Below are 12224 nucleotides of genomic sequence, written 5' to 3' on the forward strand. Positions count from 1 at the left end.
CAAAACATGACCATCTGTGTCAATGACCCAAAACATAAAGCCAAAGCAACCCAGGAGTTTATTAAAGCAAAGAAGTGGAATATTCTTGAATGGCCAAGTCAGTCACCTGATCTCAACCCAATTGAACATGCATTTCACTTGTTAAAGACTAAACTTCAGACAGAAAGGCCCACAAACAAACAGCAACTGAAAACCGCTGCAGTAAAGGCCTGGCAGTGCATTAAAAAGGAGGAAACACAGCGTCTGGTGATGTCCATGAATTCAAGACTTCAGGCAGTCATTGCCAACAAAGAGTTTTCAACCAAGTATTAGAAATGAACATTTTATTTACAATTATTTAATTTGTCCAATTACTTTTGAGCCCCTGAAATGAAGGGATTGTGTTTAAAAAATGCTTTAGTTTCTCACATTTTTATGCAATCATTTTGTTCAATCCACTGAATTAAAGCTGAAAGTCTGAACTTCAGCTGCATCTGAATTGTTTTGTTCACAATTCATTGTGGTAATGTACAGAACCAAAATTAGAAAAATGTTGCCTCTGTCCAAATATTTATGGACCTAACTGTATATGCCCTCACTCAATCAGGGAAAGCCTGAGGTGCATTGGGGACACGAATCAGTAGCCCCACTTCCTTGCAGAAACACTGATTCCCCGCCTTCTCTCCATGCCTACAGACCTGTCTGGGCTCACTCGCGGTTCTGGTGGGCGTGGATGAGTTCATCTGTGGAGAGAGAAAGGGGGTTAATGGTGGCAGAGACACAGAAGGAGAAGGGAGAGTAGAACACAGGGATAGACATTGGTGTGGGGAGCAGGTTTCGGGGGAGTTGGCCCCTGTTCCTACGGGGCTGAGGTAGGGGAGGGGCAAGGAGAGGGAGGGGGAGAAGGAGAAAGTGAAAGTGAGTGAGCAAGAGAGAGAGGAAGTTGTAGCACAGCCTGCTTCTGGATACGCCGTCAGATGATCCTTGGCCAGTCAGACCGCCTTCTCCAGCGATGTTGGTCAGTGACACCGGATCCACACTGATGTCCCGCTCGGCAGCTGGGCAATGAACTGCTCCAGTGTCACTCGCTTGATGATGGATTCAACGTTGTACTTACCGGCCAACAGCCACTGCTGGCAGGCATCGCTGTTGTGCAAACATGAATGGCTGGCCCACTTCACTGTAAGCCAGCAAGCGGAAGCGCTGGCACTGTTCTTCTGGGCTGTGGCCGATCTGCTGTAAGATGGCTCTCTTCAGGTAGGGGTACTTCAACATGTTGGTGGCCAGGAGCTGTTGAGCTGTGAGCTGGGCTTTCCTCAACAGAAGTGGCAGTAGGCAAGCCGCCCACTGAGAGGTTGGCCATGAGCTTGCCTCTGCAACACACTTGAACAGCTTGAGGAAGGTGTTGGGGTTGTCCTGCAGCCCGATCTTCACCAGCTAGATGGGCACGCTGGCTGCAGGAATGATGGCTGGAGCATCTGCAGGTTGGATCTAGCTCCGTGTTACCTGCCGGTCCTCTGCCTGGGCTTCGAGCAGAGCCTGGAAGTAGAGGTCTGTGCGGGACAGAATTTTCAGTCCCGCTCCTGCCTGCTCCCGCATTGTGCAGTCCCGCTCCCGCAAAGAATTATGATTTTCAGTCCCGCTCCTGCCCGCGCCTGCCATATTTTGTCCTGCTCCCGCCCGCAAATCCCGCATGATGCAGACGTTCGCGTTATTTCTCATGAAAGTTCTTGTCACTGGCTTGGGGAATTAAACATGCTGAGCTTAGCTGAGCTCTCCACTGACCGATCCTTCACCTAGCGCACGGAGCGAGGGTGCGGGTTGCCAGGTGGCATGCACAGCTGAGGCTTTACAGAGATACCCAACACACCTACCAAAATCTACAGTGGATATTAAGAATATTGTACATTGCACATAGCTTATATGTCACTCCTCACATTTACATTCTAGGAAATACAAGTAGGCCTATAAGAAATTAATATAATTTAAAGACACAGCGTGATGGTGCCCCGCCCCTACTTTGAGTGGATTTGAGCATAAATATCTACAGCTCACGTTCAGGGGTCCATTTCCCAAACAAACAACCAAGTTAGCATTAAACCAATATGGTACGATGCAAGTTTGAACTAACTAACATCCAAAAAATGACTGTTTCCCAAAGCTGTAGTACCAACTTGGTCTGAACCAAGTTGATTTGAACCAACACAGTTCAAACCACGATGTTTTCAGATGTGTTCGGATGGTCTCGTTTATTGTCGGAATTCAGAGAAACAACCCAAAGTTGGCTGACAGTGCGAACGGCATTTCACCATTAAATGACCGTTAAGCCAAATTTGGTGCATCCATAATTTTCCCCTGATGCTTGCAACTTGGTGTAGATGTTCATTTAGACTAATATAAAACTGCAATACCCCTCATTTGGAAATCACATGTAAACAAAAGGCATCTCCATAAATTAAAGCATCATATACTAGTTTTGGCTATAAGGCTATTTGCCCTGATTAAAAATAGCTTAGCAAATTGCTGTGAGATGGCACAGATAATGTTATGTAGATCTACATGTTGTGTATTTATAGGTGGCATTGTTAGGGTTATTGTAAGTTTATTGTTTAGACTCTGACATTCTGCTGACACATTCCAAGTTGAGCGCTGCATGCGCTCATGATTGACAGCTCTCGCTTTGATTGACAGCTCTCGCTTTGCGCACTCACACTCACACTTCCGAGTCTGTGGCGTTATGATTCCAACCGCGATTTCATTCTCCTCTCATATGAAGTGTTGCGCAACCACACAACAAGCAAAGGGCAGCTGATTTCCCTCTGCGTCGTACACGAGTGAGAATGGCTTCCAAATGTCTGATTTCAGGACTCTTGACTTTTTAACGGTAAATGTACCTCTTTTTAAAGCAGCACTTACTTCTGAAGCACTGTGAGCTTCACTAGAGGAGCTCTGCTCTTCTGCCATGATCGGAGATCTCAAACACGGAAGAGCAGAAAGGAATCGGAAACGTACGCGAGATTAGACCACATCCGCAAATTTAGGCATCTTAAAATGTTTTTATTAATGCCAAATAAAATATCCAGCACAAATTATATATGATAGACATAAATTAATAATTTATAAATTTTATTTTAAACACGTTTTTAGTTAGCAGGACTGCAGCTTATCACCTCTCCCACCCGCTCCCGCATTGTGCACTCCCCCTCCCGCCCGCGCCTGCAATGAGCTTTCAAAATTTGTCCCGCGCCACACTGCTTTGCGTCGGGTCCCGCGGGTCCCGCGGGACTCCCACGGGAGTGCAGGGCTCTACCTGGAAGCGCTGGCCCTGATCTACCGTCAGCATGGCAAGGGTGTGCTGCTGGCATTGGAGGTCATCAGTGAGCATTTGTAGGAGCTCTCTGACTGGTTTGGATCCCATGGCAGTGTTCGTTCCTCAGTCCCGGGTTTCGGCACCAGTGTAATAACTCTGACATTGGGGAAACAGAGGAACTGGAAGCAGGCTTCAGAACAGGTGTGTTCTTTTTATTATGATGCTTTTCAGTGGCAACTCAACACACAAACACACACACACGGGGAGATGCTGCTCTCTTTTGATGTGGAGATTAATGAAAGTAATTGAACCTTGGGTCCACTGCTTTTTTCTTTATATATGTTACCTCTGGGTGATATTATTCATAAACATTGTATTAGTTTCCACTGTCATGCTGATGACACACAGTTGTATGTTTCTGCAAAACCAGATGAGAGACACCAGCTTAATAGAATTGAGGAATGTGTAAAGGACATTAGACACTGGATGCTTATTAACTTCCTTATGCTTACAAGCGTGCAAACGGCGCGCTTTTCGGCGCATTCCGCTTTTCCCCCGGCATTTTGGGCGACTTGTGTAATTCGTGCAGATCCGAAGAGTTTTTTTTTTTGAGGGGGGGGTTGCTCTCCGGTAATCCACTCTGGTAGTAATGATAGACCCGAGTACTGTGCAGACCATACATTGTATGTGTTACTGTAGCTCTTGAAGTGTTTCCGCGGAGTGGTGGATCGGACTCGAGCCTGGCATGAACCGCTCCGACGCGCTATAATGACACCAATCTATCACCAGCCAATCAGGAGACTTAATCAAACGCATCCCCCGCCCACCAATCTATCACCAGCCAATCAGGAGACTTAATCAAACGCATCCCCGCCCACTCGTGTCCGTGTCTGAGACGTTGAATTTTCACAGAAGGAGGGAAGAAGTTGACTGAGGTAAGACTGTGTGATAAATTAACGAACGAATAAAAGAGGAATTTCAACATATAGGGCTTAAGTCTGTTACCGTTAAATAAGCATTGCTTATACAGTAACATAATGTCGTTACAACGTTGACCCACTTTTAACGTGCCGAGTACCGACTGTAGCCGGTAACAAATGCTAATTAGTTTGCTGTCAACTTTTTCCTTTGTCGAGCTTTAAGCGTAAGGTCATGGATGTTCCTACTGCTTGTTCCTGCCGTAATATGATACGTGATATGAACCTAACTATAAGACACTCACTGACCGTGTTCAGTCACAGCCATCACATTGACTTGAGTTGCGTGATGAACTGTGACCTCTGTAGCATGACAGCAGTCATTGGTAGTAGTATCACTGCAAGTTCATATTTGTCTTTATTGTGTATGTATGGTTAAAGAAAATCAGTTCATGTTGAATTGAAGTTGTCATTTTGTCACTTAAGTTACAATTTGTGATATATCATCACTGTTGTGTTGTAATTTCAGTTGACAATTTCCATTTTATGTTGCTGTGAAATTAATTAATTTAGTGTTACAATACAAACAAGACAGTGCAACTGATGTTAACAGTTCAGCTTTCTCATTACAATATTATTAGTTGATATTAATAACAATCTGAGTCATTGGTGGTTCATTCATTCTGCTCACTACAGATATAGGCCTATATATTTTTTGTGTATAGTTAATTTCCATTGTATGTTGTACTGAAATTAAGTCATTTAGTCAGCTCTCACAAGAAATTAAAAAGTTAGACCAGGGTCTTAAATCTTATTCAGTTAAAATTAGGCTAAATAAAAAGCCTCAACTTGAAACAGTCTAGTCTGGATTTCTTTTTCTGTCAATGCTTCAAGGGGTAGATCTTGCTTGCCATCTAGGCAGAGGTTAGGGATCTCGGGCATAAAAAGGTTGGTGACCACTGCCATACAACGTTTGGTTCCCCCTGGTGGATATATGGAACCATTGACAGCAGAGATAGTAAGATTGACAGTGTAGCTGCTGGCTGCTATTATAATATTCAACAGCGTTCCGTTACAAACTGCTAGCTGCTACACTGTCAGTGGATGGAACCGATGGCTGGGCAATCTGGTTGCTAAGGAACGTGACTCCCGGGCTTTTCCTCAGATAGGTGTGTTCATTTATCAACTTGCTGAATTTCATCTACTAGTGTGTATTTCTTTGGAGCCTCGGTGACTGGGAGTAAACGATCAGCGTTGAAGTGGAAGTCATTTACTCGTCTACAATCAAAGCGTAAGTGTTAAAATAATTGTGCATATATATATATATATATATATATATATATATATATATATATATATATATATATATATATATATATATTAACTTTGTCTCTCGTAACCTAGCCTCCTTCATCCAACCATATTAGCCATGACCTATCCTTGGGGTAAAAAATGCCTGAAAAACGTAATGTTATTTGAGGAGTTGCATGATGACTATATGTTCTCAATGTAGTGTCTACATGGGTTAATAACTATTGTTTTTTGTTCCTAGATAATATTTAAGTGCCGTAATACCGTTCTATACGTGCAAGAATTGGTCTTATTAAAGCTTGTGGCTGTCTGGCTTAGTTAAAATGCTAACCGTTAGCACCCGACTAGCTGCCATTTTAGAACATCGAGTGATCAAATAGTAATGTGTAACCCATGTATGTGTTATATGAGTTCGTGGTGCATACATCCATCCGTGGTAGCCACAACATTACAGTCACTTAGGCTGTCTAAATTAAGCAAAAACATTGCTCTTCAGGAAGTGGCAAAGAAAAGGAAGAAAAAGGAGTAAAGATGGACTGACTTTGGGGTGGGGAACTGAAGATGGATTGGGAACTGAATTAATAAGTAATAGTAATTAATAAATGTTCTGTTTTGTTGAAACTGTTGTCTGACTGATATTTTGTGTGTGTGTGTGTGTGTGTGGTGGGGAGGGGTCCGTGTCGCCACGCTACCTCACTCTTTTTTGATCATGGTTGTGTTTGCATCCCTGTGCTTAACTCTGACAAGGCTGAAGTACTTGTAATAGGACCACATGCAGCTAGAAGTAAGTTTTCTGATTACATAGTAACTCTGGATGGCCTTTCTGTTTCTTCATGTGCAGCATTAAAAGACCTCGGGGTGATTATTGACCCCAGTCTTTCATTCGAAACTCACATCGATAACATTATCCTGGATAGCTTTCTTTCATCTCAGAAATATTACTAAGATAAGAAATTTAATGTCACTACGTGTAAAAGTACAAGGGCGGCACGATGGTGTCGTGGTTAGTACTGTCGCCTCACAGCAAGAAGGTCCTGGGTTCGAGCCCAGCGGCCGACGAGGGCCTTTCTGTGTGGAGTTTGCATGCTCTCCCCATGTCTGCGTGGGTTTCCTCCGGGTGCTCCGGTTTCCCCCCACAGTCCAAAGGCATGTAGGTTAGGCTAATCGGTGGCTCTAAATTGACCGTAGGTGTGAATATGCTTGGAGAGGAGATGGGTGCCACCAAACAATCCAAGCCCAGAGAAAAGACATGAGTGACTATGTCAGCATCTCTCATGCCTCCCTATGACTGCAATGCGGTTACGGGAATGAACAGAACAGAACACGATGCAGAAAAACTAGTTCATGCTTTTGTTACCTCCAGGTTGGATTATTGTAATGCCTTACTGTCTGGATGTTCCAATAAGTGCATAAACAAGCTCCAGTTAGTTCAAAATGCAACAGCAAGAGTCCTTACTAGAACTAGAAAATATGACCACATCACCCCTGTCTTATCCACACTGCATTGGCTCCCAATCAAATTTTGTATTGATTATAAAATACTACTATTGACCTTTAAAGCACTGAATGGTCTCGCACCACAGTACCTGAGCAAACTTCTGGTCATTTATGACCTGCCACACCTACCTAGATCAAAAGGTGCAGGCTATCTGCTGGTACCTCGTATAGTGAAGGCTACATCAGGGGGCAGAGCCTTTTCTTATAAAGCCCCACAGTTATGGAACAGCCTTCCAAGTAGTGTTCGGGAATCAGACACAGTCTCAGCATTTAAGTCTAGGCTGAAAACATATCTGTTTAGTCAAGCCTTTTGTTAATGGTGTTTATGAGGTAAAGGAGTAGATCTGGAAGGTCCTCAGACAGAGTGTTTTGGTAAACTGGGATATGTATGGATGCTGTCAGTCCCCCACTCGCTTGCTCACTTGAGTTTGTTGACGGTGTAGTGGCTGGCTGCTTTATGTCCCGGGGCTCCCTCATGCCTGTGTTACCTTCTGGCTCTCCCCTTTTAGTTATGCTGTCATCGTTTTGCTGGAGTCCCTGCTTGTACTCAGTACAAAATGTATACTGTTCCTACTTATTCAGGGGACATTGGGCATGTCTAACAACCTGTGTTTTTCATCGTTTTGCTGGAGTCCCTGCTTGTACTCAGTACAAAATGTATACTGTTCCTACTTATTCAGGGGACATTGGGCATGTCTAACAACCTGTGTTTTCTCTCTCCCCCCCCCATCTGTCTCTCTGAGTTACAGGTCAATCCTGAGATCGAGATGCTGACCTCTTCTGCTCCTCGGACCTGCCTGATCCATCCTGATGCTCTATGTCTGGTTGGAGTCTTATCACATCACTCCTGTGGAGGACAGCCCCATATGGACAGTTGAAAGTCACACTTGGAAGATGCTCTGGACACTTACAGTAATGCTTTTATGGCTGAGGATTACAGTTGACTTGCTAACTTTAGGACTGCAGTTGTCATGAACAGTTTTGCACTTAAGTTTCCATCAATGAAGAGAGTTATAACATTGTGGCAGCGGGGGCGTGGCCAAGCATCGGCCTGTGACTGGAGGACGGAGTTGGGGAAGGTAAGTGGCAGAATCACTGCACCTGAGGTTGATTAATGTGTTTGTGTGTCTTCCCCAGTGACCGCACCCTATTTAAGGAAGAGAGGGAGAGCAGAGAGAGCTCTCTCCCCAACCAGACGACTGGAGTGTGTATGTGTATAGTTAAGGCTGAAAAGCTAAAATAAACGGGTTTTGTGAACTCAGTTCTGGCTTGCCGTCCTTCTGTGCTCCACCCACCCATCCGAACTGCTACAGCGGTGCCGTAACCCGGGATTTGGAGTGCCAAAGCAGAACAGCCCCATGGAGTCCTCCCCTTTCGCTGAGCTGGTCCACGCCCTCGCCACGGCCCAGCAAAGCCAGCACCAGGCACTATTCGCCCTCCGGAAGGAACAGGAACAGCGGTTTGAGGCCCTGGTGCTGGCTCAGCAGGAACAGCGACAGGCGTTCCGGCACCTCCTCGCGTCGGCGGGGTCCACTGCCGCAGGGCCGTCCCCCTTCACCCTGACGAAGATGGGCCCACAGGACGACCCCGAGGCCTTCCTCACGTTCTTTGAGCAGGTGGCAGAGACCTCGGGGTGGCCGATGGAACAGCACGTGGCTCGCCTCCTCCCCCTGCTAACGGGAGAGGCGCAGCTGGCTGCACTACAGCTCCCCGCCAACCACCGGCTGGCCTACACGGACCTTCGCCGGGCCGTCCTCCAGCGTGTGGGGCGCACCCCTGAGCAACAACGGCAGCACTTCCGCGCTTTGCGCTTGGAGGAAGTCGGCCGGCCGTTCGCGTTTGGCCAGCAACTCCGGGATGCCTGCGGGTGGTGGTTGAGGGCCGACAACCGCGATGCCGAGGGGATCATCGACCAGGTGGCGCTGGAACAGTTCATCGCGCGTCTACCAGCCGGAGCTGCAGAGTGGGTCCAGTGCCACCGCCCGGCGTCGCTGGATCAGGCAGTCGAGCTAGCGGAGGACCATTTGGCGGCTGTCCCGACGGCAGGACAGCAGACAACCTCTTCTCCCCTCTCCTCTCTCTCTCTCCCCCTCTCCCTCTCCTCCTGTGTCTCATCCTTGCCCCGTTCCCCCACCACGGAGGCGTGGGCCGGCCCCACCCCAGCCAGCCCGCCGCACCCGCGGTGCCCTCCCGTTTCTCCCTTCTGTGTCTGTCTCTCCCCCCCCCCAGGTGAGTGAGCCCCAGAGCACCAGTGCAGAGAGGAAGCCCGGGCCGGTTTGCTGGCGCTGCGGGGAGCCGGGCCACCTCCAACAGCAGTGCTTGGTAATGGAGGTGGGCGTGGTGGTTCGGATCCCCGATGCGCCAGGAGCCGCCCTCGATCGGGCCGGAGAATATCGCATACCGGTGAGTATCCAAGGGGATACACATCAGGTGTTGGTGGATTTTGGTTGTAATCAGACCTCAAGCCACCAAAACCTGGTGGAAGACGAGGCATTGGGGGGAGCACAATTGGTGAAGGTGTTGTGTGTGCACGGGGATGTTCACAACTACCCTTTAGTGTTGGTCCACATTTTTTTTCGAGGGGAAAAATTTATAGTGAAGGCGGCGGTTAATCCTCGCTTCACCCACTCGATAATTTTGGGGACGGATTGGCCGGGATTTGGGGAATTAATGAGTCACCTAGTGAAGAGTGGGTCCTGCTGTAGTTTAATAAGGGGAGGTCCCGGTGTTGCTTTGGCAGGAGCAGCTGTCACAGAGCCATCTACATCAGCTCCGTGGCAAAGTGAGGCGCCGCCGGCTCCTCCTCTCTCTATCAGGGAATCCTTTGCGGATTTTCCCTTAGAGCAGTCGCGAAACGAGACTCTGCGGCATGCATTTGACCAAGTGAGAGTAATCGATGGTCAAATGCTCCAGCCAAACGCCACCCCGTCCTTCCCCTACTTCGCAATTATGAAAGATAGATTATACCGAGTGATGCAGGACACTCAAACTAAAGAGTAAGTCACGCAGCTGTTGATTCTGAAGAGCCGCCGGGAATTGGTATTCCAGGCGGGTCACTTTAATCCCATGGCTGGACACTTAGGGCAGGATAAAACACTAGCCCGAATAATGGCCCGGTTCTATTGGCCAGGGATTCGCGGTGATGTCCGTAGGTGGTGTACGGCATGCCGCGAATGCCAGTTAGTAAATCCAGCGGCCATTCCAAAAGCGCCTTTGCCCCCTCTCCCATTAATCGAGACCTCGTTCGAAAGAATTGGGATGGATCTCGTCGGGCCATTAGATTGGTCAACATGAGGGTACCGCTTTATATTAGTTCTGGTGGACTATGCAACGCGATACCCGGAAGCGGTGCCTCTTCGCAATATCTCAGCACGCAGTATTGCAGAGGCGATCTTCCGCATCATCTCTCGAGTTGGAATCCCGAAAGAGATTCTGACTGTCCAAGGCACCGCATTTATGTCACATACACTAAATGAACTGTATAGGTTGTTGGGTATTAAGCCAATCCGCACCAGCGTGTATCACCCACAAACGGACGGTTTAGTTGAATGGTTCAATCGCACCCTCAAGAATATAATTAAAAAATTCGTAAGTGAGGACGCAAGTAATTGGGATAAGTGGCTCAAACCCTTGTTGTTTTCAGTGCGAGAGGTCCCACAAGCCTCCACGGGGTTATCCCCGTTTGAATTGTTATACGGGCGTAAGCCGTGTGGCATTCTAGATGTGCTGCGGGAAAATTGGGAGGAGGGACCTTCACTAAGTAAAAATGAAATTCAATACATTATGGACCTGCATGCAAAACTCCACACACTTAACCCAGGAGAATTTGCGGCAGGCCCAAGAACAACAAACCCGCCTGTATGACAAGGGTACGCGCCTCAGGGAGTTCGCAGCAGGAGATAAAGTACTCGTACTGTTGCCCACATCGAGCTCCAAATTAGTCGCTAAGTGGCAAGGACTCTTTGAGGTCACACGGCGAGTCGGGGACATTGACTATGAGGTGAGGCGAACAGACAGGGGTGGGGCGTTTCAGGTTTACCACCTCAATCTGCTCAAACTCTGGAACAAGGAGGTCCCCGTGGTGTTGGTGTCGGTGGTTCCGGAGAAGGTGGAGCTGGGGCCGGAGGTTCAAAAGGGAACATTGGCATCACATACCTCTCCGGTCCCCTGTGGAGACCACCTTTCCCCAACCCAACTCGCGGAGGTTGCCCAGTTGCAGACCAAGTTTTCAGACGTGTTCTCGCCCCTGCCTGGCTGCACCGATCTCATAGAGCACCACATTGAGACACCCCGGGGGTGGTAGTGCATAGCCGCCCTTACAGGCTACCCGAACACAAGAAAAAAATGGTTCGGGAAGAATTTGAGGCCATGCTTGAAATGGGCATCGTCGAGGAGTCCCACAGTGACTGGAGCAGCCCGGTGGTCTTGGTACCCAAGGCCGACGGGTCGGTCCGGTTCTGTGTAGACTATAGGAAAGTCAACGTGGTGTCTAAATTCGACGCGTACCCAATGCCTCGTATTGATGAGTTGCTCGATCGACTAGGCACAGCTCGCTTTTACTCGACACTGGATTTAACAAAGGGTTATTGGCAGATCCCCTTGACTCCATTATCCTGAGAAAAAATGGCCTTTTCCACACCGTTTGGCTTACACCAGTTTGTCACACTTCCTTTTGGGCTGTTTGGGGCGCCTGCTACGTTTCAGCGGCTGATGGATAGGGTCCTCCGCCCCCACGCCACCAATGCAGCCGCCTACCTTGACGATATCATTATCTATCGTAATGACTGGCCGAGGCACCTCCAACATCTGAGGGCCGTCCTTAGGTCGCTGAGGCGAGCGGGTCTCACAGCCAACCCGAAGAAGTGTGCGATTGGGCGGGTGGAAGTACGGTATCTGGGCTTCCACTTGGGTAACGGGCAGGTGCGTCCCCAAATTAACAAGACGGTGGCAATTGCAGCCTGCCCGAGGCCCAAGACCAAAAAGGGGGTGAGACAGTTCCTGGGGCTGGCTGGCTATTATCGTAGGTTTATACCTAACTATTCGGACGTCACCAGCCCGCTAACTGATCTGACTAAAAAGGGGGCACCAGATCCGGTCCAGTGGACGGAGCAATGCCAGCAGGCTTTTTCTGAGGTAAAGGCTGCACTGTGTGGAGGGCCACTTTTACACTCCCCTGACTTTTCTCTCCCCTTTATGTTACAAATGGATGC

This window comes from Neoarius graeffei, chromosome 10 (assembly GCF_027579695.1).
Source record: "Neoarius graeffei isolate fNeoGra1 chromosome 10, fNeoGra1.pri, whole genome shotgun sequence".
NCBI lineage: Eukaryota > Metazoa > Chordata > Actinopteri > Siluriformes > Ariidae > Neoarius > Neoarius graeffei.